A 24718-nucleotide genomic window follows, 5' to 3' on the forward strand; every position below is an offset into this window, starting at 1 on the left:
GCAGCTTTCCAGCCACTCTTCCCCAAGCCTGTAGCGCTGCATGGGGTTGTTGTGGCCGAAGTGCAGGACCCGGCACTTGGCCTTGTTGAATCTCATACAGTTGGTCTGGGCCCATCGATCCAGCCTGTCCAGGTCCCTCTGCAGAGCCTTCCTACCCTCGAGGTAGATTCAGAATGGTGCATAGACATTTCTAAGGGGCTAATTCAAATTGTGATCTTCTACAGTAGTGAAGAAACCAGTGGTGTGCAAGTTTAGGGACAAAAATATAGATTCAGAATGGTGCATAGACATTTCTAAGGGGCTAATTCAAATTGTGATCTTCTACAGTAGTGAAGAAACCAGTGGTGTGCAAGTTTAGGGACAAAAATATTTATGGGCAGATCAACAAATCCCTCCCTGTCTTACCTTATTACAATAGTTTAGTAGCCAATAATCAGGATGTTACAGTTTTTCTTTCCGGGGCCTTAGGCAATTGCTTTCTTCCTTCACTCTCTAAGAATCTTTAAATAAGCCTCAGACACTTATTTTTCCATAGATGTAAAATAATATAGCACTTACAAAGCTATAGGTCATTATTAAAGACATTCTTGCAATTCTGCAGAATTTTCTATTTTTACTCAGGATTGTTTTTAGAAGCTGACAGAAATTATTCAATATTGTTTTAGACTATTCTGTAAGACTTAAACTATTTTCCACAACATCCTCTTGAGCACTTGAAGTGTTCCCTCTACACCTACTTCTAGATCACTGGTGGATTGTGACCCCGTTAGGCAGTAATGAGGTGTGACTGGATCGCTATTTCCTGTCCTAGGCATTTTAAAATGAAGATTCAGCAACTGATTGAATCAAGTAAAATGCATAGAAGGACTGCCATTTATTTTCAGCTTTTAACCAAGGGTTACTTGTTTTGATATTTCTAAAAATAAGGTTTTCTATTGGAATTATTAATTGCCCTGTGTGAACAACATAAAAATTGCTCATGAGGATGCACTCAAGCTTTCAACAGAATTTGCTCCGGTTGCATTTATATTCTTTTGGCGTTTATTTTCTACCAACACCATTTTACTCCCAGCATAACTGATGGCAAGTGAATTAAGTTCACATGCTCAACCATTTGCATCGGAAGTGATGGATTTTATAGGGGACGAGACATCAATAGATCAGGTTTCCTCAAGCCGTTTAACAGGGCCCAGGCACAGAGGCAATTAAATAAAACATATACAGATCTGGCTACATTCTTCTCAGCTAGGAACCAGACACACAAGCGATTATGCGATGCCAGTCACAAAGGTGCTGACAAAAATTACAATCAGCAATGCAATAATGTATCAAGCACATTTTATATGGGATCGGACACTGTTTATTAACAAGCACGGGAGTAGCAGGGTCATACACAGTAAAAGGAATACATTTATACTCTGTTCCCAGCTAATAAATTTTATAGTAGCTTTAATATTTTTAGGTATGTTGCTGAAGGGAAGTGTTATGAGACCCAAAAAGAAAGATTTAAAATGCTCTAAAATTCTATAATCCTGTTTATTGGAACTTTGTTTTAGCGGGTTGCTTTCTCTCAAATGGTCAGGCTCACAATTATGCCTCCTTGTAATGTGAATTAAACTCATCTATCTGATCAGGGAAAAGAAGTGTTAAATTAGGACTAGGAATGATTAATCAATACAGCTCACATTCCAGAAATCATTTAGCAAATTATTTCTCTATTTGTCACAAACCGTACTTGAACCGAAGATGAAAAATCAAGCAAGGTCTATTAGCTGTGATGTTGAATTAAAAACCTGAGAAGACTCCATCAGAAATACAGGTTAAATTCATTGGAGGCATTATTCATCCTTAGGCACCGCTGCTTACCCAGCTCCAGGAACTGGCTGGGATTCCTATGAAGTGGGGATGCGGTGCCCCAGGGAGCGGCTCCCCAGCCCCTGCCCAACACCAGGACACTTGGCAGCATCTGCTCCACCATTACAGCAGAATGCTTCCTGTACACCAAGGAAGACCGGTTAGTCAGTCCTGATTCCCCTCCCTCCAGGGTTCCCCCTGGTTTCAGTGGGCAGTCAGATGCTTCCAGTGGCTCTGGCCATCCACATGCACACAAATTACTCCTTCCCTTTGGCCTGGAAGAAAGCGCCCGTGGGGTTTAGCCGGGTTAGAAAATGTCTTTGGATCAAGACTTACCTGGCAAATATTAAGAGCTGCACGTTGTTATTATTTCAGCTCTCTAGTTATTAAAAGGGTCTGATGCCATTAAGATTTACATATAAGCATTTTCTTTTAGGAGTATCTTTATCTGCACCTTAATGCCAAGCACGTTGTTGTTTTTCTGTATCGTTCTCTCTGTTACAGGTACTTGACCGGTCGTTTCACTTCCTATTCATTGTGTGCTTTGCTGTTGGGGTTCAAAAAGTGTTAATGAATTCTCTTAAATCCAAACTAAATATGGTTTTCAATTTAAGTTTCAAACGAACTTCTGAAGTTCTTTGGTTGATCTTTGTTTTCTGTAAACCTATTTTTGAGCAAAATCTAAATTTGGGTCCCTTTAAATTGTCCTTTGCAAGCTAGCTGGTAAGAGCATATCTTTTAAGTTAAGAAAACAACTGTTGTTTTGAAAACAACAGTTTTTTTTAAAAAAAAAAAACTTAACTTTTAAGTTAAGAAAACAACTGTTGTTTTTTCTGGGGCTTGTTGGGTCCAGCCATATGTTTGATTTTTAAAGGTACTGCATTGCTTGTCTTTCTGTGAATGACTGGACCTACCGATCCATTACCTTTATTTTAAAATTAATCCCATGCATCCCTCAGGCTTTGGAAATACAGAGTTTTTTTTAAAAAAAAAAAACTTAACTTTTAAGTTAAGAAAACAACTGTTGTTTTTTCTGGGGCTTGTTGGGTCCAGCCATATGTTTGATTTTTAAAGGTACTGCATTGCTTGTCTTTCTGTGAATGACTGGACCTACCGATCCATTACCTTTATTTTAAAATTAATCCCATGCATCCCTCAGGCTTTGGAAATACAGAAGCCTGGGCTGCAGAGCCAGGGCTTTTTTGTATTCAACAGTTAGTTCTTGGAGCTGATGGGCTATAAAAGCCCTCTTCTGAGATCTGTATCACTGGGAAATTGATTAGCTGTGATCCAAGTAGGACTCCTATAATTGTGCCAGGATGCTGTTCAAAAATGTTACATTTTTGTATGGAAAAGAAATAATGCCATTTTATTTGTCCTTACCTTTTTTTTAAGTTCCGGTCTTCCCAGAATGCCCATGTGATCAGAGGCACACAAGTAAATAGTTTAGATAGCTATGCCTGCTCTTTCTGCTTTCGTAGCATTTCAAATACAAAACGTATGTATGTATACCTGTGCATCATATGTGTACGTACCAATGGGCTATGTCGGCATGTGTTACACATCATAGCTATACTGAAAGGATATTAAAGTTGCAAATTCAATCACTCTAAAGTTGGGAAGTGCCTGAAAAAAGTGCACTTTGCTAATGGCTTTCACAGGTATTTGCTGACAGCAGAGGAATGCAGAGGCGGAGGACTCCTTGGATCCATTTCAGCTCCGGCAGGAGCTGGCCCCATCCACCAATTCCTTCCTGACCCAAAGCACCAGCACTCCTCTTTGGGTCTCCCTGCCCTCATACTCCTTGCTTCGTTTCATCTCTCCTGGTTTCTTGCTCCCTGCTCTTGAGGTGCCTGTGCCAGGCTCAGCGCCCACCATGGCCCCAGCTCCCCCTCCACCAGCTACCGCCGCTGCGCTGCTCAGTCCCATCACCCTCGATGGGACCAGTCCACCTCTGCTCACCCTTCCTGGTTGGCTCTGGAGGGGGCATCCAGCTCCATGCTGAGCTGGAGAGGTGCAGCAGGCTTAGCAAGGACATATGCTTTTTGCAGTTTTTGCCACTGATCACCAGCTCTCTCCTGAGCAGATGTGATTGGCAATCATTTAAAGTCTCACAAGGTACCAAATTTGCAGAAATTTTCACAGGACATTCAGAAAGCACATCCTGAGAGGGAAGACAGACATGACATGCTTAAGTCTCCTGCTCCAAAGTTAGGTGGACAATAGCTTCTCATAGAAAGGATTTTTGGAGGTTTTAAAAGTTCCGGTACAAGCTCTTTTCAATAGCTTTATTTGCAGGGTGGCCAAACTGTTGTGGATAAAACTTATGTGTAAACACAAACCTGAATGTGAACCTGGCACAGAGAATTTCAGCTTAGCTGATTATAGTTTACTGAGGATTTAAGCCATTGAAAATGGGGTCTTATAGAAGGAATTAGTAGATGCCCTTAGTAATAGGCTTTCTCTCCTATAACAAATACCAAAACAGATTAGTTCCATCTTAGGAAATTCTTCATGGTTTATGTGCCCTCAATTGGGTGAGGATCACTGATAGTCAATTACAAACAGAAGTCCCTTGGAATTAAAAATAGTCCAATATATTTTACATTCTCCTTGAGTGAATACTTGCAACCAAACTCATGCTAGATACAGATTTAGGATCTGAGTAACAAAAAAACCCCCAACCTTGAAACCTAGCTGGGAGCAAAACTTTTTCAGGGTCTTGAAGCTAAAATGAACCATCAGAAGGCAACACTTTAAGCAACAACCTAGAAAAGAATGCATCATCCATATATTAAAACACCCAGCTACAGGGAAAAGGATCTTTCACTGGTAACAAAAAGGAAAAAATGTTAATGCTGTATTGCTATGAAGAGGCTAAGTACAGAATGCAATAGATTATGATCTGCTATTTTATATCTATTGATCTCTAGTTGTCTCGAGCCCAACATTCCTGATGTTTCCATTCGTAACAGCATAAAGTCATTCCAGCATGAGCTCTGGTAGTAGCATTTTTCTAAGCTTCATTTGGTTAGGTGTGTGAGTAGATTATCCTGTGGATTTGTCAAGATTTATGGCGGCAACATTTTATGTGTTTTCTTTGACAGAGCCAATAGCGTGGGCAGGCACCAGAAATAAACCAGTTTTCACATCTTAGTAGGCATGCATTAAAAAGTTTTGTTCATCAGCCTGCACAGAGTTCACTCATATCTTACCGTTCATTGACTCTGACAGCTCATATATTTACTAGGTGGCTCATAGTCCTGCAGTTCCCATGGCTTTCAGGCAGTGGAGCTCTGCAGGTTTTATTTAGCTTTAAAAGTTATTGCTTGCCAAATTCAGACTGGCCCCTTTTTGCCCTTTGTGAGGGAAAAATGCTGTGAGAAGTTGTTCTCTCTTTCTGTGGGTGCTCCTCAACCTCTGAGTACACATCTGTCTCAGCAGAAGCTGCTCTGGTACTGCAAAGGGCAGTCCTGCATCTAGAGTTGGGCCTGGTGGAAACACGGGGTACAGGTAACTGGCTCCAGTTCAGCCAGTGGATGATGGGAACAGAGGGGCTGCAGTGGGGCGGTGTGAATTTCAGCTTTCCAAAATGTCAGGGAAGAGGTTGCTTTTTGATTCGTCCCCCTATGATTTAATGGCACGTACCATGCAGGTTAAATCACCAAAAGGACAGCAACAATTTTCTGCTTCTCGGAGAAAACATAAATTTTAGTGTGTGGCCTCAATCCTTTTCCTGTTCCCTGAAATAAATATTCTGGTTGTGAAGGCAAAGTAAAATCTTGTGCTAGGATAGAAACCGATGGGGCTCTCAGTCTCTCAAACGCTCTCACTCCTTCTAGCCTGCTGACAGCTGATGGGCAAGTTTTGCCTTGGCAGGTTTTCTGATGCTGGAGTTTCCATCCCCACCTGCCCATTATGTTCCCTGGTGAGCAAAGGGAATAGTGCATTTTACTGCTTCTGGGGAAAGCTAGTACACAAGGTTGGGGACCCAAGCCTCTCACAAGGCCTGCCGAGAAGACCTGGGGCAGACAGACTTGGTTTCCTGAGGTCCAAGCTCTTGGATTTCCTCTGTCTTCAACTGGCCACAGTGAAGACACAGATAGAGTGAGCTAAGATACAGATGGAGAGGATGAGGGACCCAATCCATGTCAGTACTCTAGGATGTTTACTTAGGGACATTTGTAAAGGTATTTCTTGTTTTTTTGTTTGTGGTGATATAAACCCCAGTGTATCCAACCAGCATGGGCTCGTCTGGTGGTTGGTGCTATATGAAGACCCAGGAAGCCTTCATCTGCTCCCCAAAATGCTCACAACTGAAGAGACAGATTGTCCTCTCATTATGCATCCAAAGCAAGTTGAAGAGAAGCTGAAGTGGAAGCTGGAAGCTGGAGAAATAGCAGAGTGATGAATAGGCAGCTGAAGGAAGCAGCACTCACATTCATCCTTGCTTCAGCTGAACCTGACTGCTAGCAAAGTAACTGTTTCAGACACTATAAATTGAAGCAAGAGGAGATGAAGAAAGCATTTAAGGACTCCAGGAGAAGCTTGTCCTCACCTTTGATATCAAATACTTCTCTGGCATCTCACAGTCATGCTTGCAGAACAAAGGTGAAAGTATTGCAGTCAGGAGTCTTTTAACAAGCACAGTTTGCCCTTTACCCAGTTTATCATCTTCCCTTGCATTTATTAACAGAATGTTATGGTTTAGGAAACATATGAGCAAGGGCACAGGTAGTCTCCAATCCTAGAACAAGATGTGTGCTGGTCAGTCAAGGATCCCCGCCAACCATCCACAGGCAATGGTGCTGGCTGGTGTTTTTGCCTTTGTTTCATTGCTATGGCCACAGCTTCACATTTCTAACTTTCACGCCATTGAAAGAGACTCTTTCATATAATATCCTATTCCTGGACTAAACTGATCACTGCTGAATTTGAATGGCTGCAATTGTTTTCACCTCAGTTTGTGCTATTAAGTTTAGCAATAATTAACATCTCTGTTCCTTAGGTTTCCTCCAGATGCCTGCTATTAAATTAACCGGTCTCCCATCTGGAACAGCACATCGTAACCAGTGTAGTGGCCATTTACTCCCATGTTAGGGCACTGTGGAAGCTCTCCTTTCTAGCTTTCCTGTAGAGTGACAAAGCAGTTGCTGGTAAGACAGTAATATCAAGTGATGGGTGGTGACACAAAAATGCCAGTAAGCATTTCTTTTCCTGTTTCATTAACATTTGCTAGTGGTAATTAACCTTCACATAGGTAAGGACTGTGAAGCTAAGGCAGATCAAAGAGCTCTGTGGTAAGCAAGCTTCTCGAAGATAGCTGACACCTTTCCACACTAGTTTTTTCCACACTAAATTGTGACTCTGCAGAGGCATTTGATGAAGACAGCAAATCCTGCTCTGCAAAGTGTGCCCCAGAGGTAGATCTGCAGAGGGAGAGGACGGGCAGGTCGGGACTCCTTCTAGTCTAAACCTTGCTCCCAGCTACTTACTGGGAATCCCCTCCACTTTCATTTTTGGGGAGATAATCTGTAAATAAACTAGGCAAAATCTGACGTCCCATTCTATATGCAAAGTGCTCCCAAGTTTTTGTTGATGTTTTCCTTCTCCAAAGGACTAAGAAGCTATACTTGCAAATGATCTATGTATTAATAAACTCTTCTGCCTGCAAGAATCAGTGGGAACAAAGGAAAAAAATAACCCCATCCTCTCCAAACCTTTCTCAAAATTTTGTTTTTAGTGGCAATTTTGCAGACAACTCTAATGGTTAGTGATAGATGAAAAGCAAACAGTTCTGCTAGGACTGACAAATCCCTTTATCATGCCTCTCTGAGGAAGATATTATTATTATAATCAAAGATGCCTTGGCGAGGTCTTTCTTTCTAATCTCTTTGTCTCTTCATTTTTTTTTTTAAGTATTCTTTTCAGCTTTAAAACAGAACAAGACTGATGATTTGGAGAAATAGTACCTTTTTTCAACCCCTCTGACTCTTCTCAAAGCAACATCAGACATCTTGAGCAAACATTGAACTTTTAGAATGGGCATCCTGACTGTTAGAAGGGAACTGAGGATATCCTCCCGATTTAAGACTGCTAAAGTTGCAGCTACCTACTGTATTTACTTCAGAGAACTCACTTGAACAAAATTTTGTATTTCTTATTCTTTCTTAAAAACACAAAGTTCATTCTAGAGTCTTGTTACTTTTCCTGTCATACTGAAATTAATGTTGTCCCTGCTGAAGCTCATTTTTTCCTGAAATTCTCAGTCCTGTAATGAATCTGGCATATGACAAGGCACAGAAACCCTCCCGTCAGCTTTAAGACAAGGCAGATGGGACTCCTTACAACCAAACAAAGGAGAACCCACTCAGCCACATGTGCTCATTGAATTTGACATCCCCATGCCTGCAGAGTCTGGTTGTCAGGAGAAGAGTTTTCTTGGTGGTGGCTCCAAACTTCCCGAATCAATTCACTGCAAAACATGAGAAAGCACAAAGTTGGCCACTTTTAGGAAGGGTTGTTGCAAAATGTCACTCTTTTTTACAACCTTTTTCAGTTGACTGATTTTATGTCCCAGGTAAGGGGCAGCAAGAAAGTGTGGCACTTTCTCTTTCTTACTGGAATGTTGAATGTGTCACTAAATCCTGTGAGTAGCCCTGACACTATGGAGATGGGCATCAGATGAATAAAACCAAGGACTTAACAGTGGGCTGAAAATAGAAGAGTAATTTAGCAAAGCGTATTACTGGAGTTGCCATTTTTGTAGCTGACCTCTTTGGAAAAAGAAATCTGTCTTTACATCTGCACAAGTTTAAAGATAAATGTCTCTTTTTAATCAGATGAAGATCCAAGGCTTTTGTCAAGGTATGCCAGTAAAATGAGAGTAAAACAAATCCTATTGTCGAATATGAAGCGTGTTCCTAAATCTGTTGCAAGTACAACGCTGATACTAATTAATAGACAGGATACAGCAGTCATATGATGTCAAGCTTGGGATGGGAGTTGCAGGAAGGAGGATATTACAGATGGGGAAGAAAAAGTCTCCAGTGAAAGGTTTTCAGTTTCTTCAGGAAGGTAAGTATAAGGAGTTATAGCTTTGTTTGGTTTTACTGTCAATTGCTTTGGGGGAAAGATGGAGTTATTTTTTTGGTTTTAATCACACCTAATTTTTTTTCTTTTCAATAACACATTGGTCAGAAGTTAGACTTGTATGTAGAGAAGCATCCTGTGAACTACAGCCCATATTTGTAGCTTAGAAGAGCAATATCTCTGCTGCCCTGTGCTGCTGCTGCAGGATTATCATATTGTATCAGCTGGTATTACACACTGGTGAGTTACAGCTCTTTGGTGCATTAACCCGAACTCCAGGACATTTATGAAAACAAGTTTGGATCATCAGAACCTACAAGAGGCATTACTACTATAATCTATATTATAGCTGGTATTCAACATTTTATTAGAATGCAGAATGATATATTCTGACTACTCAAAAATGACACATTTTTCCAATTCAGTGTTTGAACCATAAAAACAATGTTTCTATAAACAGAGATCTATCTATCCAATAAAGATCATCAAACATGGAGATCTGTCAACACTCAAATATTTCAATTTTGGGCATAAAAGGTTTAATAGCAATAAAATTGAAATCTATGCTCCTTGCCTTTTTCCTCAAGGGATTTTTAAATTGTTTTTCCTTCCTGACCCAAGTCAAATGTTTGAGGATGCAAAGGAAAGGTAACATTTGGTCCTTGCTGAGGACAAAAAGCAGGAAGGTAGTCCTAGTTTTTCTCTTTTGAAGTAAGTGTCTGTAGAAGGAGCATGTATAAAAGCATCTCTTTGTTATACTATAGACTTAAGAAAGTTTTAAAAGGCTACTTAGAAACAATTTTTTTAAAGATTTTTAAGACCAACACTCGCACTCTCCTTCACGTGCTTGTTAGAGATCCCAAGTTGCATGGGAGGACTTTATGGCTTGATCTGAGAACAGGCATTAACAACTCCTTGCACTGTCCTGCAGTCACCGCAGTGTCATTTCTATGTAGACACAACAGTGCTCATGGCATGAATGAGGTGTCTTGGGCTGAAAGGTGCAGTAGCTTTATGCCTTAATGTACAGCCAACCAACCCAGAGTACAGAAACAGCTGTGCCCTCAGGGTAGCCCTCAAGGAACCACGTCAGCTTTTTAATAATTAATAACAATGGGACTTAACCGAGATGGCACTTTTATAACTGTAGCTAGTGAAAAGACATTTCATAAGTAAGAGCCACATTTTTCACAGAGCAACATCATACAAAGTTCTGGACTTCAACTAAGGCATTATTCTCTTACTGAAATGTTTTGCATCTGAAAGGCAGTGCTGCCAGAGTGCTGATGCCAATCACACAATTTACTGGCTATGGTTTATATTCACACATTTCCTTCTTCTTTATTTCACAGAAGCAGCCAAGTTTCAAAACCGTGGACTGTGTGGGACCATTTGAATTAGTTTTTAGTTTCCTAATCCTTCTCTTACTCAAAACTTAGAAAAAAGCCATACAAACATGAAGAGCCTTTTTAGTTCCAAGGTTGGGTTAGGCTAGTAGCACACTGAATATTAATTCCTGATCTGCAAACTTCCAAGTTGCCAAAATTAACTCTGAAATATTAAGAAATACTGAGAATGTGTTTCTACATTGAAATCCATAGGAACTGTAGATGCTTCACAGTGTCGCAGGATTTGGCTTGAAATTACATTACAAAAAGCAGAAGGGAAAAAGTGAGTCTTTTTCACAGCTACAGCTGCTGTAATCCTATGATGGAAAGAGCTAGAAGTACAGAGAAAAAGACCGCTGAAAGGCCAGGTGTTAAAGCCCCTTTTAAATTCATGCCATAATAGCTTCTGCCAAGACTCTCCTGGAAAGCAGCAAAAGCTCACTATGGTGACCCCAAATAAGATGCAAGATAAAAAAAATCTGCTTGAAAATACCAGCAGGAAAACATAAAAAAACCTCAAATATGTTGTTACTTTTACAGAGCTGTCAGTGTCACAAGGTCTTTAATATTCACTGGAAGCTGCTGTCTCTGACTGCCACTCAGGACCCCCATTTCCATTCAGGGAAAGGGAAGAAATTAGAGCAATTTCAAAAGTAAAAAAGCTGTTCTGTGTTAGGGAGATCTGTGAGAGATGATGCATTCAAGAGGTCACCCGAAGTGGTGGTCAAGGTCTTAAAAGTGAATGCGCCACAAACCTCTGCGAAGATCATACTCTTCTCATTGTCCTGATTCACAACTTCAAAGTTGAAAGACTTAAACATCTAAATTCAGGTGTACCTGCTTGAAAATGATCTGCTTTCCAGAGGTCCTGATGATCCAGTTCAGCCAATATACAAGGTGATATTTTGCTATGGTCATGTCTTTGTCCCTGTGTGCAGCATCTGTGTCGTATTCACTTGTTTAGGTGTTGATAGTGCCAGCAGTCTCTCCTCCGCCTACCCACTACTAGTCTTTTAAAATGTTCATATAATGGAATGTCCAAGACTTCCCTGGGGGTGGTTTTCCAAAGGCTTAACAGCTTTCACAATTTCATGGCATTTTGCACTGAAGCTACTACCAATTATCAGAGGAAAATAGAAAAAAGCTGGGATGAAAATTCAACTTGCAGTGCCTGAAAACTGATAAAGTGAACAAGGAAATAAACAATAGTTAGTGTTAAGTATACATGCCAAAGGTTATAGTCGCGTATTATATGGCATTGAAGATTTGGAGTCTAAAATTACCTCCACCTGGAGGATGAAACTTCAGTAACTCATAGTTGGCAACATCCAGTGAGACTGATAACTTGTGAATCTCACCCCCAGCAGCAGTGATAGCTTCATTATTTCATTCCTCAGGCTGTGTATTTCACTGTGTTTGGCTGAACACCTCAACACTTGAGATCACATCCTTTCCATTTTAAGATTTTTTTTTTCCCAGCAGAGAAAGCATTAAATCCTGAACACTGGGATAGAAGATGAAAACTTCTGGCTACACATAGCTAAGAAGAGCCTAGCTGCCTGGCTGTGAGTGGAGATGTGGAAGACAAGGTAGCTATTGACGTTGCACTGCTCCTGGGATCCTCATCGGGGGCGTTTGGGACAGTGCCCTACAGTACAGCACCACGCGCTTCCCTTGCCTGGGCTGTGCCTCTTCCTCTGATTTCCCCACACAGAAAAGCAAAAGGTCTCTTTAGCTATTTTGCTGTAAACGGCAGCTGAAGACTTATTTGATTATTTTATTTAGCAGTACATGTTTCCAATTATACATAGCATGCTGGAGCCTTGCAGACACTGTGAGTAGGGTTTTTGTTGGTTTGTTATCCCACGCTTATTTTCTGTTGGTATATATCAACGCAAAAGTACCCTTTCACAGATTTTTTTCCATCCTAATGTGTATCAAAATCAAATGCTCTCAGTGTAAAATTGCCCTTTGGACACAAAAAGCTAAATTCATGCTGGTTTCAGTGGAGGGAATTCCAGTGACTTCAATGGTCCTATGTGTGTGCTTGGGGGGGTACAAAATTAAGCCAGCCCATTAACATAAGAGGCAATGTCATTTTAATTTCTACAGAGCTGGTTTTCACCCAGATATTCTTTGGGGTAGTGTACGTATTTGCTTATAGTCTAGATGTACCTGCACACGTTGCTGTTGTTTTACTGCATGATCTTGGGCAAACCCACACAGATTCTCCACAGTCTTTGTTTCCCTTCTTTTTATTTCTTTACTGCACAGGGTTGTGAAGAGAGCAATTGCTTTACAAATTGTGAATCACTCTATTGATGGAGTCATGCAAATTCTTTAGAGAAGTGATAACTTTTACATACAGCAATGTATAATCTACATTTGTTGTATATATTACTAGTCTATTCGGTACAGATGTAGTATATCAGACTAAATCCCACAGCAATCCACCAAGCAATACTGCCATCCTTTCAGATGAATGGAAGTATTATCAGTGTAAAACAATTACATTAATCCTGTATATTTTACCTGCTTATTTCAAAGATTAAGCAGAAATGGAAGTGTGAGGTTAAATTGCTCTGAAGCTTCAGGTGACTTTGGATCCAAAGTTGAAAACTAATTTAAACCTTGCAATTGCCCCTGCCTTAACAGCTAGTCAAAAGGAAATGCCAGATACATTTCCACCTCTCCCCCCATACACATACAACACATGCCTTGTACCCTCAGTACGGGACAGGCAACTTGTAAGCATTTTTTGGTTGTTTATGTGAAGAAATGTTGTCCAATATATTTTTTTTTCCTTTTTGCATTTTGCTTTTGGAACTCCTTAGTGTTTACGTTGTCATCCTGAGCATGATATTCCAGAAGAATGATATCATTATTTATACTTTGCCCTCAGAAATCTGTTTAATATAATTTTGACTTTTTCGGTTTAAGGTAAACATTAGCATTTGATGAAAGCTCAGTCCTTTACCTCCTCCCTTGGTAGCTGTTTGTTAAGGTCTGCTATGGAGCAGCAGTCAAATTAAGAAAGTGGTGTTATTTCAACAAAGCCAGAGACCTTCTTTTGCTTGTAAATATTAGTACATCCTGCAAGCACTGGTGAGTGCTGCCAGCCATCCTGTCACTTAAACAGAGTCAAGACTGATGGAGGCCAAGTTTCTGTCAAGATCTGAAACTCAATGCATTAGCTCAGGAGCTCAGTGTAGACATGCATACATTTTTATTTTCACATCTACTCTTTTTATGTCAACAAACTTTATGGGTGCTGGTTTCTGTCACACTCCAAAATAATTAACCCTGAAAGAAACATTTTATTTAATGTTTTAAGAAGTCAGGATTTGCTAACAGAGTAAAAAAAGCCAGATCTCAGGATTTGGTAACAGCAAAGTAAAAGCCAGATCACGAGCTGACATCATGTAAAACAGTCAAGTGGCAGGACATTTAATAGATGGGTGGCCCAGAAAGCCACAGAAAATGTATATGCATAACACCTAAATTAGGGCTATCATGAAGATTCAGATGTGTTACAGGCACACTCTCCCTTCAGACAAAACAGGTAGGATGAAATCATGAAAAAATATGGAGCAACAATAAGCAAGCAGTGATTTAAAAGTGAGTTACTGTGTATATACATGGAACTGTTGTTAATGTAAGCGATGGTTCATAAATATGCTACCAAGAATTGGTGCATTTAATTAACTTTCTGTGATCAAAGTAAGCATGTTTCTGCTGTTGGAAATAGCAAGAAAAAAATTGTATAACATAAATTAGGGCTAATTCCTTGTTCTTAGGACTCCACTGGTTTCAGGTACGTTCAGCTCACACAATACTTTCTTCATATTCTAGTCTCCTCTCAATTCTCACTATCCCCCTATTTTTTCTTCTTCCTTTGCTCTTGACTTTGCCCCTTGCACCACATCAAAAAGACTTCTTTTTCCCCATCTACTGAACATTTCATTTCTTCTTTTTGAACTCTGACTCTGAGGTCTTTCTTGTTGATTTTTTCCCTTGTCTTATAAATTGGAAGCTTGCTTTGTTTTTTATGCCACAGTACAAATTTAGCTAGCTGGAATAAAAAAACATGCTAACATATATGTCCTTCAGGAATAACGCACAAAAATAGCTGGTGGTATATGGGCTTAAAAGCAGTTCAAGTCCACAGTCTTGATTTTTCCTCTACATTTTTAAAACTGTGAAAAGAAAGGGCCTGGATTAATCCAGAGTCTTCATTTCCACCAAAAATATTTTTGAGCCCGGGAAAAAACCCAAACCAGTTTATGTTTTTTCTAGAATACCAAGCTCCTCAAGGTAAGTTTGTGACAGAAAAAGAAACCATTTTTGAACACGCGGCACCCCCCCGCCCCAGAAGACAGTACATTGAATACCTGGCCTGGCTTGAATATCAGTCTGCATTGAATGGAGAGAGAAAGAACATCGCTCCAATGCAAAATAATGGCATGTTTAGAAGCAAAGTGTTTTAACGTCACCAGTTTTAGACCAACTGCTGATGTTCTGAGGTTTGCATCAAAGCACTCCCGTTTATCTAGTGAGATGCCCAGTAAAGCCCCAATGTCTCCAAACTACCAGGAAAGTGTTTCATATTTACCATAACATGGAGAAATCATCTCTGTGAGAAATATATTTGGAAAACCTGGAGAAACAATTGGAAATTGGGAAGGGATTTTTGGTATCTCAGGACCAGTCCTTTCAAAGATGTATTCAGAGAGCTTCTGCTCATGAGGTTGGAATTGACTCATGAAAGTCAGAGAGACCGCTCACCACATGTTAAAGTTGAGCACATGCAGAAGTGTTTGCAAGAACAAGGCCTTGATAGCAAAGTCTAATAAAAAATAATGTTTTCCCATATATTGGAGAATCCTCCTAGGAACTCTGACTCCCAGCTACCCCTTTTAAATTGCATAATTAACAGTGTGCTTCTAATTACCAAGTAATCAAATCAAGCTTACCACATGTAAACAGGACTCTGGGACTTTTAATAAGGTCTTCACTGCATGACTGCTCTTAGAATAGCAATTAGTTTGGTTTCTGCTCCATTGATAAAAATGACAGTAGTATGGAACAAAACTGTTTGCATACCCTCCAATTCATAGATGAACTGAAGTTACTGGGAGGTGACCTTTGATGAGGCAAGGGGGAAGAACTTGAAGGCCTCCACTGAATAGGAGGGCTTGCTTTTACTTTCATGTCATTCTTTGACTTGTCTTATTTAATGGCAAACCCAGCTGTGGTATCTTCCACTTTTATAAAGCTAAAGGAAGTATTTGCTGCACTGGTGTTATCAATGAGGCAAGAAACTGTGCCAGTGCCATTCATTGAGTGGCTAGAATAGATGTCAGGAGTTACAAAAAATACCCAAATGCTGAGCTTTTTCCTAGCACAAAGAAATTATAATCTGGGATTATAACTGTCACCAGATAGACTTTGGATATTTTCTTCTATAGCTCATGTTTTATGTAACAGTCCATTTTCTTTATATCTACAAGAAAAAAACCCTTATTTGGCTTTCTTGTCATCAGCTGATCTCCCTTGATTGTGAAAAAAATTTGAACAAGGCTTTCTTTAGCAAATCGTTCTTACAAAAAAAACCCTCTTGAATCAACAGTCTCTCCTCCTTCCCTCCTTGGGAAAAAAAATCAGCCACCACTAACCTACCCTTTATTCTCCGTTTCACAAATGTTTCCTTGTTTTTTTCTCTTCTTGTCTTCCTATGACAAATATTCCACAGTAGGCAGATTCCTGACCTGCAACACAGAATGTTGCTAAAAGAAACATTGCTGTCAGATGCCCGCATCAAATCCAATAAGCCATATCCAGCTTCATGTTGACAGTTGCATTTTTTTCCTAATGCATATTTTAGCCTTGCTTGACCATCAACCATATGGCAGGTTTGTCCTGTGGGTAAGTTTATTATTAACAGCTTGCAGCTGGAGATACAATAACTACATGTAACTGTGACATTGCACTAATTGATCAAGACATCTCCTAAACAAGATGCAGAAAGTGGCCATAGCAAACAGCTTCAGATTAATGTTTGGGGAGCATTAAGGCAAACAAACACCTCTGTCATGCACAAAGTATCTTAAAAACTGAGTGTTCTACTTGGGGCTTCAGTAAAAGGAATTAATTTCAAACAGACTTCTTTTGATGGGAAAAAGACATTATTTAAGCCAAAGTTAAGCCTGCACACCAGAAGCTCAGACAATTAAATCACTGAATCTGCTGGGTGCCTTCAGTCCATACTTTTCCTTCTAATCCTGCTGTCATAGCAGAGGGTGACTGAGGTTTAAGAACAGCATGTGTAACATTAATCCATCATTTTGCATTAAGGTCAGAGTGCTAGATTTTTGATGGGAGGGAGAAAAAACAACCTTATTAGGGATTAGGTAGAAGTTAGCTGGCTACTGTTCAGGGGTAAGTAGTAAATAAGCTGCAGAATGTGAATTGCTTGCCTTGTATGTGTCTCCTGGTAAATTTTTCTCAGATGTTTTTGCCAAGCTTGATTAAATGAACTTGAAATGAATGGAACAAACCAAGTGAATTCAGTGGTTTAGTGTTGTATCTTTGTAAGCTGAAGCTGTCAAACTTAAAAAGGTGATGTCAAGTGTAGAGCACTTGTCAAACAACCTGCAGACTCCAAGTTTTAAAAGAGAAAGCTCTCCAAACTCCTAATTTAATGAAGAGGTTAGTTAAAGCTTATGCAGGAATGAAAAGTGTGTGTGAGGAAGAAAATATGATGACTCCATGCAAAGTATCAGATAACTAGCACCGGGCTTGAACTGGAGCCAAAATTAAAAGTGCTTTGTTGGCATGTCAAGACTGCAAAGCATATTTTGCAAATTCTGTGTCAGTTGAGCAGATTGGATAAAGCATGGGCAAAACAGTCCCTGGTGCTCTCTTGGTTTAATGCTTGGAGTTAGGTGATCTGTAATCACAGCATGGTGAGTCTTCCGTGAAGAACGTTTTATCTGCTATATTTAGGTCTTGCTTCACAAATGCTGACAAAATAGATTTCAGTTTGCACTTGGTGATCTACTCTTTGCAGGTCCTTGGCAAATGCATTGTGCAAGCGGCTTATGGTTTGTGCACAAATTGATCCCTGTGAGTAGTCATCTGGGTATTTCCATTTGCAGTAGAATGGGTGCATTTTAGTTGCATGGTATCTTTTCCCGTCCCTAGTTGGATGACGTAATTCTTGTAAACAGCTGGAGGGCCAGCCTGACCTCGTGGGCTGCAATTCTCCTGTGGAGATATGGAAGAGCCTGGAGAGTTTTGGTATGGTCTTAATCTTTCCTTAAATGAACTTTCCATAAGGGAAATCTCAGTTTGGAAGGTTCATCATCGATCTTAACAGACAGGTATAGCATAAGAATGCCTGCATTTGGAAGAAATTTTCAAGGCAGTTTATGATTTTCTCGAAAAAATATTTCTAAAGCTTGTCTGTATAGGCATCTTCCAAGGGAAGATGAAGTATGGGCATGCCTGGGTTGCACACTGGATGTTACAGATGTTATACAATTAGAAGAAGCCATGCTGGTCATTCTTATTTATTTATAATAACAATCATTATTCTTCCCCTAACAGAAAGCGACTGGGTGATCCAGAGCACTCTAGGAGCTGTGTATCCTTATTGATTCTGGGCTGTGGGTGCTTCGCACCCCTCTGTGCCCCACTGGGGTCTCATGCATGTCTATGCATTAGTAAACATCCAAGCCCAGTGGCAGACATCTGAGACTTTGTATGGAGTTACTTTGTTAACATCCTTGCACACACTTTTTATCTCTCGTAAACTTTCACCACGTCTTCACGAGCTCAGCTGCTGAAAAAGCTTTTTTTTTAATTTAAAACCAGAGAAAATATTTGACAGAGGGAGACTGATAAATCTCTAACCCATATGACACCAACCAACAGTCTTGGTGCAGAACAGGGCAAGGAAAGCTCTAATATATTTTTCTCCATGGGAGGAATAAAGTACAACAGCAAGCTTTTTTTTTATTATTTTATTTTATTGCACTATTTTCACATTGGAAAGGTATATTACTCAAGTTGTGTCATCACCTACTAAAATACATGATTGAATTTGGATTTTCTGGTGGAAGGTTTGCAACGCAAAACTTCATGAAAGCTGAGATTTTGCAGGGCAAAATTTTAAATCCACCACTGTACTTGCAGAAGCCTCTGAAATTCACACGTGTAACACTGAGGCCTGTCCTAACCTGTCACAATTTATGGGATGAAGTTGCTTCAGCTGAAAGATTGGTGGGGTCTAGAGGGCTATGTAAGGACTGTACTGCAAGTATGCATTACCAAGAAATAGCACAGTGCAGGAATATTTCTGCAAACAAAGCATGATGAACATATCCAGGTGTGTATACAAGATACAAGATGTGCTTTTTATAAAGAAAACAGAAAATGGAGGTAAGAGAGAAAGGGAGCACCCCAATGCACTATTGGTTTTGGTCAACGAGTGAAACTTCAATGCTCTTGGCAAGGGCAGGTGGATTTACAGATGTATGGCATAACCTACAGATGTAGGTTAAATGTCTGTACGTCTTTTCGGCATCTAAAAGTCAGGATCAATGGCAGTTGAACATCTTCTGGTCAATGATTCAGGGATGCTTCTGAGGGGGAACAAAACAAGGAATAAGAAGCTTGAACCATGGCTAATTGTTATAAAGGCATTCTAGGAAGCTCTACACAGTCTGTCAATGGTATCACTAGCTGAGGGGTTTAAATTCTGCACCCACCTCTCTGCTCTCTGAACACGCTGTGCTTGAGTCAGCTGAAAAGCAGAGATGTGTGTTATGGAAGGACAGTATTGCATCTGGATAGATGCAGTCCTCATTACTGCAGCCGCGCAGAAATGTGGGAATGGACCTTGCTGCCATGGTGATATTTAACACAGCCTGTGGTGGATCTCTGGGCACCGAGAGGAGAGCAGGGACTGGCCCCCTGGTCCAGGATCAGATCTCAGCACTCACTAGCAAATTCTGGCCTTTATAGCTGTCTCTGAATGATCCTACTAATGCTTTTGGTGCGTTATGTGGTTTAAGGGGGAATATTGTGTGATTTAAGGGGGAATATGGGATATCGTAGGCTTCCATTGTGCTGTTCCATAAAGCACAAAAGCTCCAAGGCCAAGCACAAGTCAGGGATCTGTGGGATGAACCACACCCAAGACATTCATTCCCAACACCCGAGACATTCATTTCCCCACGGGGGACAGGGAGGTGAGAGGCAGCTTCTGCCGTCACCTTCCAGTGGCACTTCTACACACGCAGCCCCTGCTGCGGGTAGGGAGCTGGTAAATGAGAGCCTACAGTCTACAAATCACTTGCAGGAGCTCCAGGTAGAGCCCTGCCTCCTTACTCATGGCTTCAGGGTCTTGCCACGGCTGCGTACCCTGCATATGAATTAGAGAAAGCAAAGATGTGAATGCATACAAAGTCCTGTCTTATCATGGTCAAGGGAAGGCCATGCTAATAATCTTTGTAAGCCCTGGTGCCATAGAGGTTTTGATGGGAATTTCAGATGCTGCACCTTTTGCAAGGGTTGGCCCCAGGGTAGGCAGTGTGTGAGTGTACATGTGCTGGCAGCTCCCCCTATAAAATTACCTTCAGTCAGGCGATTGTCAAGTGACATAGTTTCCAGTAGGTTCAGCAGAAGCTCACGTTCAACTCAGCCTATCTGGTTTGCAGCTGCTTTGGGTTATATTTGATAAGTAGCCATCCAAGTGTCAGGTTTTTTGGGGTTGAGGTGGAATGACTGTCATCCACAGATGTTTTCTAAGAAAGTTGTTCACTCACTGTTATTATACTTAGTGCCCCTGCTGCCTGCAGTTGTATATACTAGTGGAGATATTTTCCAAATTGCTTTTAAAATAAAAATACTGTTCTCAACTTTTGTCCCTGAAACAATAAGGGGTAAATTCACCCAGACCAAACAGCCTAGCTGAACAGATGATGGTGTGGGAAAACCTTCTTGTGGTCAGAGACAAACCCTATGATTTCTGCAAATCTTTGGATTTACTCGCACCTCTCTTGCAGAATGATGATGAACATCTGCATCTTGAAGATGTTCCATAGCTGCTAAGGAAGACACGTAGCTTGCCCACAGGCACGTGCTGCGTGGTGCCCCAACCTCGACCATGCCCGCTGACTGTCTCTGATGCCTTAGTAACCTCACTGCCAAAGCATGGCTGGACAGACATACACATTTTTACCATAATTGTTACTTTACTTTTATTGGTCCTTGATATTGATAGTCCTTTCATGCTGGTGCCTTTTCCTGGTTGATATGAAAGAACAGAGCATTCACCTAAAGTCTTCTTTCTTTCTGTTTTGGGATAATGAGAAACGATTTATCATGCTGATCATCTCCAGCAGCCCTCTGACAGAAGCAAGCTCACATGTCTGTAGCTGCCAGTGTCAATAGCATATTTGTCACAGCTCCGCTTCGAAAGCCTTCAGTGGGATCCAGATGTTCTAGGAAAAACATCGTTCCTGCAAAGATTCTGTGGGCTTGAGAGCAGAGTTTGATAGGAAAACAAGGTAGTATAATCTTTCCTGCACTCTCTGTCAGGCTAGGGGAGAAGTACGATGCCAGATGACACCCTGGAGACAAGCCATCTTCCAGGGACATAGTCCACTTTTTCCTCCATTTCTCACTTTTCCTGGAGTGTTGCCTGTGGTGACTGCAGTTACTATGGTCAGGGTTTTGTCAGCAGCACTGCAGTAGCATCTTCTACAGCTTAAATTCCTGTTGCATATGTAAAGCTGTGAAATGTCCTCTTAGGAGACTGTATTGACACAGAAACTGCTGTCTACCCCTTTACTGAAAAATACTCTGGCATTGAGTAGCAGATGAGTAGGATCCATAAACTAATGCGGAACAGCCCATAGTGGGACTTTGTTAAACTCTATAGGATGGCCTTGAAAATGCTGTAGAAAAGGTTTTCATAATTTTTCTATAAAAATGGAATTGTTTAGCATGAGTAAATACCATGAGGGGTTACACAGAGACCTCTGAACCTTCAGGTTATATCCAACAAATCCAGATACAGTAGCCTATGTGTTTTTGATTGCTCAGAACCAATTGCCTCTTGTGCAAGTAACCCCTGCACTTACAGAACAGACACTGTGAGGCAAATGGAGGCTTTACAGGTACCGTTATCTAGCACCCAGTCATCAAATAACAGTATCTTCAGAAATCTGGGGATCTGTTTATAACTTCCTTTGAGGATCTCTGAGATGAGAGGGAGCTAATGGTTCCTTTGAGCCGCACAAACCCCCTGTGTATCAGCAAAACTGCATGCAGCATGTTATCTAACATACGTAACTTGTTAGTTCCTAGTTTCTTCTTCCTGAGCATCCAATGAGGTCTAATTTTATGAGGAAAACTACATAAAATATAAATCACACACAAAAAAAGAAAACTTGATTTGATTTTTTTCCTTTTTACATCATATTACTCTTTTCCCCTTTTTTCCCTCAAGTAAAAATCTCACTAATTAGGTGTGAATGGATTTTGTTTTTAAATAGACCTTCAAAATATAGCTAAAGAGCCTTAATAAAAAGATTTTGTCAGCTTCTTTCCACTAAAAGCGGCTTTTGCTTTGGCCTTTAAACACCAGAGCTGAGTTTTAGGGCTTTAGGAAATTGCGCATAAACAGTCTGGCACGATGCTGTGTAACATGAAGAAGAGAGGACTTCTCTGGTTCACTGCAAAAATCACAGATAACAATCACACTCCCCATCACTAGAACATTATGACTGTATGAAAGATATGCAGATGCATAGAAAATCAACATCTGCGCTTCCATCTACACATCTATACACATACATGCAGCAGGTAGACAATAAACGGTTTAATCCTGCCTAGGCGAGCAATTCATATTTGGCTACATTGGAAATACCATTTAAGGTGTGGGACTGGTGCCAGGAGTTATGTATAAGGGCTTTCAAGCCCTTTGCAGAGCAGAAAATAGCAACCAAAATAACCTACGCTCATTACAGAGAAGGGGCCATGAGGCAACGTCCCGTCTGCTTGTGGTTAAATCTGCCACTGCTGTTATTACTACTATTATTTTTCAGAAAGGCTAAGCATGACTAAAACCTGGGTGTCACAAAGTCAAGACGCATAAGGGCCAGCTATGCAACGATCCTTTCAGCCAGAAAAAACAAGTAAACCACGTCCAAGTTTTCTGGAGGCTTGAGGGTTTTTTTTTTTTTTGCAAGTAAAATTTTTAAAGCAAAGGAAATATCCTTCTAATTATTTGATTTACCTTGAGGCATTTGACTTTTCATTATATGATGGGGTCACAGGCTTTTCCTTAAAAAAAAAAATAAAATTTTGAGGAGTTGAGGGAAAAATGACTTTGTGTACAGTCCATTAATTTCTGTGGGCGCTGAGCACACACCCATTCCCCTTACATAAACAGAAGAACTTTTATGCCGCATCAGAGCGGACCGGCCTAGAACTTGCAAGAACAGTGAGTCTTTCAGCCGCTTGTGTGACTTAATGTAAAATTGCCTTTAAAAACAAATACACTTCCCCCCTCCCTTTTCCTTCTCAGGATTTGAACCGTTCTGCCCCTTTTTACATTTCACCACTGTGCTATTATGCATCCCACCTCCCACCAGCAACACCACCCCCTCCATGCAAGTGACTAATGAAAATCCCAGACTCCTTCCTTAGCGGTTATCAGATTCATATTTCTTTGGGTTAGACTATTATTCTAAACTTAAAATTCAGCATCAAGCTTTGCTTCTGGGTCTTTTACTGGCAGTTTTATAGCTTAACCAAACTTCACGTTGGATAGTGTTTTGGTTGGCTGCCATATTTATCCTGGCTGTTAATCAGGATTTTTGCTGTTTTGGAGCAGGGGCAAGGTGGAGGGAGTGGTTATGGTTTCGCTCTGTTAACAGAAGTGGCCATGCTTACTGTCAGGAGCAAGTGTCTGTACTTTGTAACTACGAATTCCTTAATGACGTGTTACATTTCAAAGCAGAGTTGGACTTGGGGGGGAACCTAAACTGATAAACAATAAAAGCCACCCCCCGCCCAGACCTCTAGTCTCACACAAGCTGTTTTTAATGATGCTATTTATTCCCAAATGGTGTTTTTCTCTGCTTTTAATAATAATGCAGAAAAAATATTTTCATTTATTTTCTGTATGTGTGGGATTGCTGGATGAATTTCTGACTGGTTGTAGACCGGAGCAATTCCAGGTGTAAGTTTATTAGTCAATGAAGAAAGCAATGGCATTGATTTAAAGAGAAGCCCTCCTACTGAACATAAATACATGTTTTTTGAGGGGAATGCGGAAAGCCTTTCCTAAATTTCCTATTCTGCAGTAGCCTGCTTTCCTGTGGCTTCTGTGAAGTACCACTGCACACCTTTTCTTCTCCAGGTATTAACTGAATCAAGATATATTTGATTAATCACAGTGCCTTTTTCTTCTGACCCCAAGGAAGGCCACCCTGGCTCTGTCCTGCGTTTCCCAGACATTTCTCCCACAGCTTCTGTGGTTTCTCAGCGTGGGTCTCTGCATCTCCGCCGTGCCAGGGACTGCCAGTGCCAGGGGGAGAGGTGGAGAAGCCAAAAAGGCCAAACATGCAGCAACCTGTGCCCAGGGTGCCTCCCCAATGCACACCCCGGTGCAGAGACCTGGATGCACTGGGGGACGGGGTGCACTGGGGTTTTTTTTGTCTACCTCGCTGTCCTTTCACAGGGCTTCTGCATGCATCTCCCACAGCACTCGCTCAGGGCTTCCCAGCAGTGTAGGCAGCTGTGGATTTTGCCATAATGAGGGTGAAGATGAGGAGCTGGGAGGAGACAGGGAAGCAGTGGAGCTGGGATGGAGGTCCCAAGGTAGGACAGCCAGGCTGAGCGATCAGGAGAGATGTGGGGTGATAATTTCTATTCCTGGCAAGGGAATGGTCCCCTTCTCCTATGCTCCTGGCAGTAAGCGCTTAGCCATCCCTCCCAGTCCCTCTCTGCTCTTCCAGCACCTGGCACATGCAAATCGTGGGGAAACAGAGGCCATTTTATTCAGTATCTCCTGTTTTGGCTGTACCTGGTTCCCGCCAGGTTTCTGTGTGATTTAGAGCATGTAGGTGCCTCACTTTGCTTCACTTGCAAGGCTTTTCTTCTGGAGAATCCTCCTAACTCTTTACCATGCGAGGTCCAAAGATGGATTGGATGCCATATCAATCCAATTTTGAATTACATCTTGAGGCTAGTCTGAGAAGAGCAACCAGCTGGCAACCACCAGCTGCACGACCGAGGTCCCAAGACTGCAGGGGGGAGGGATGGTGATGGTTCCCCAGGGTCCCACGTGGCTGGCCACAGTCTCTGCA

This window comes from Aptenodytes forsteri, unplaced genomic scaffold, assembly GCF_000699145.1.
Source record: "Aptenodytes forsteri isolate BGI_AS27 unplaced genomic scaffold, ASM69914v1 Scaffold164, whole genome shotgun sequence".
Lineage (NCBI taxonomy): Eukaryota > Metazoa > Chordata > Aves > Sphenisciformes > Spheniscidae > Aptenodytes > Aptenodytes forsteri.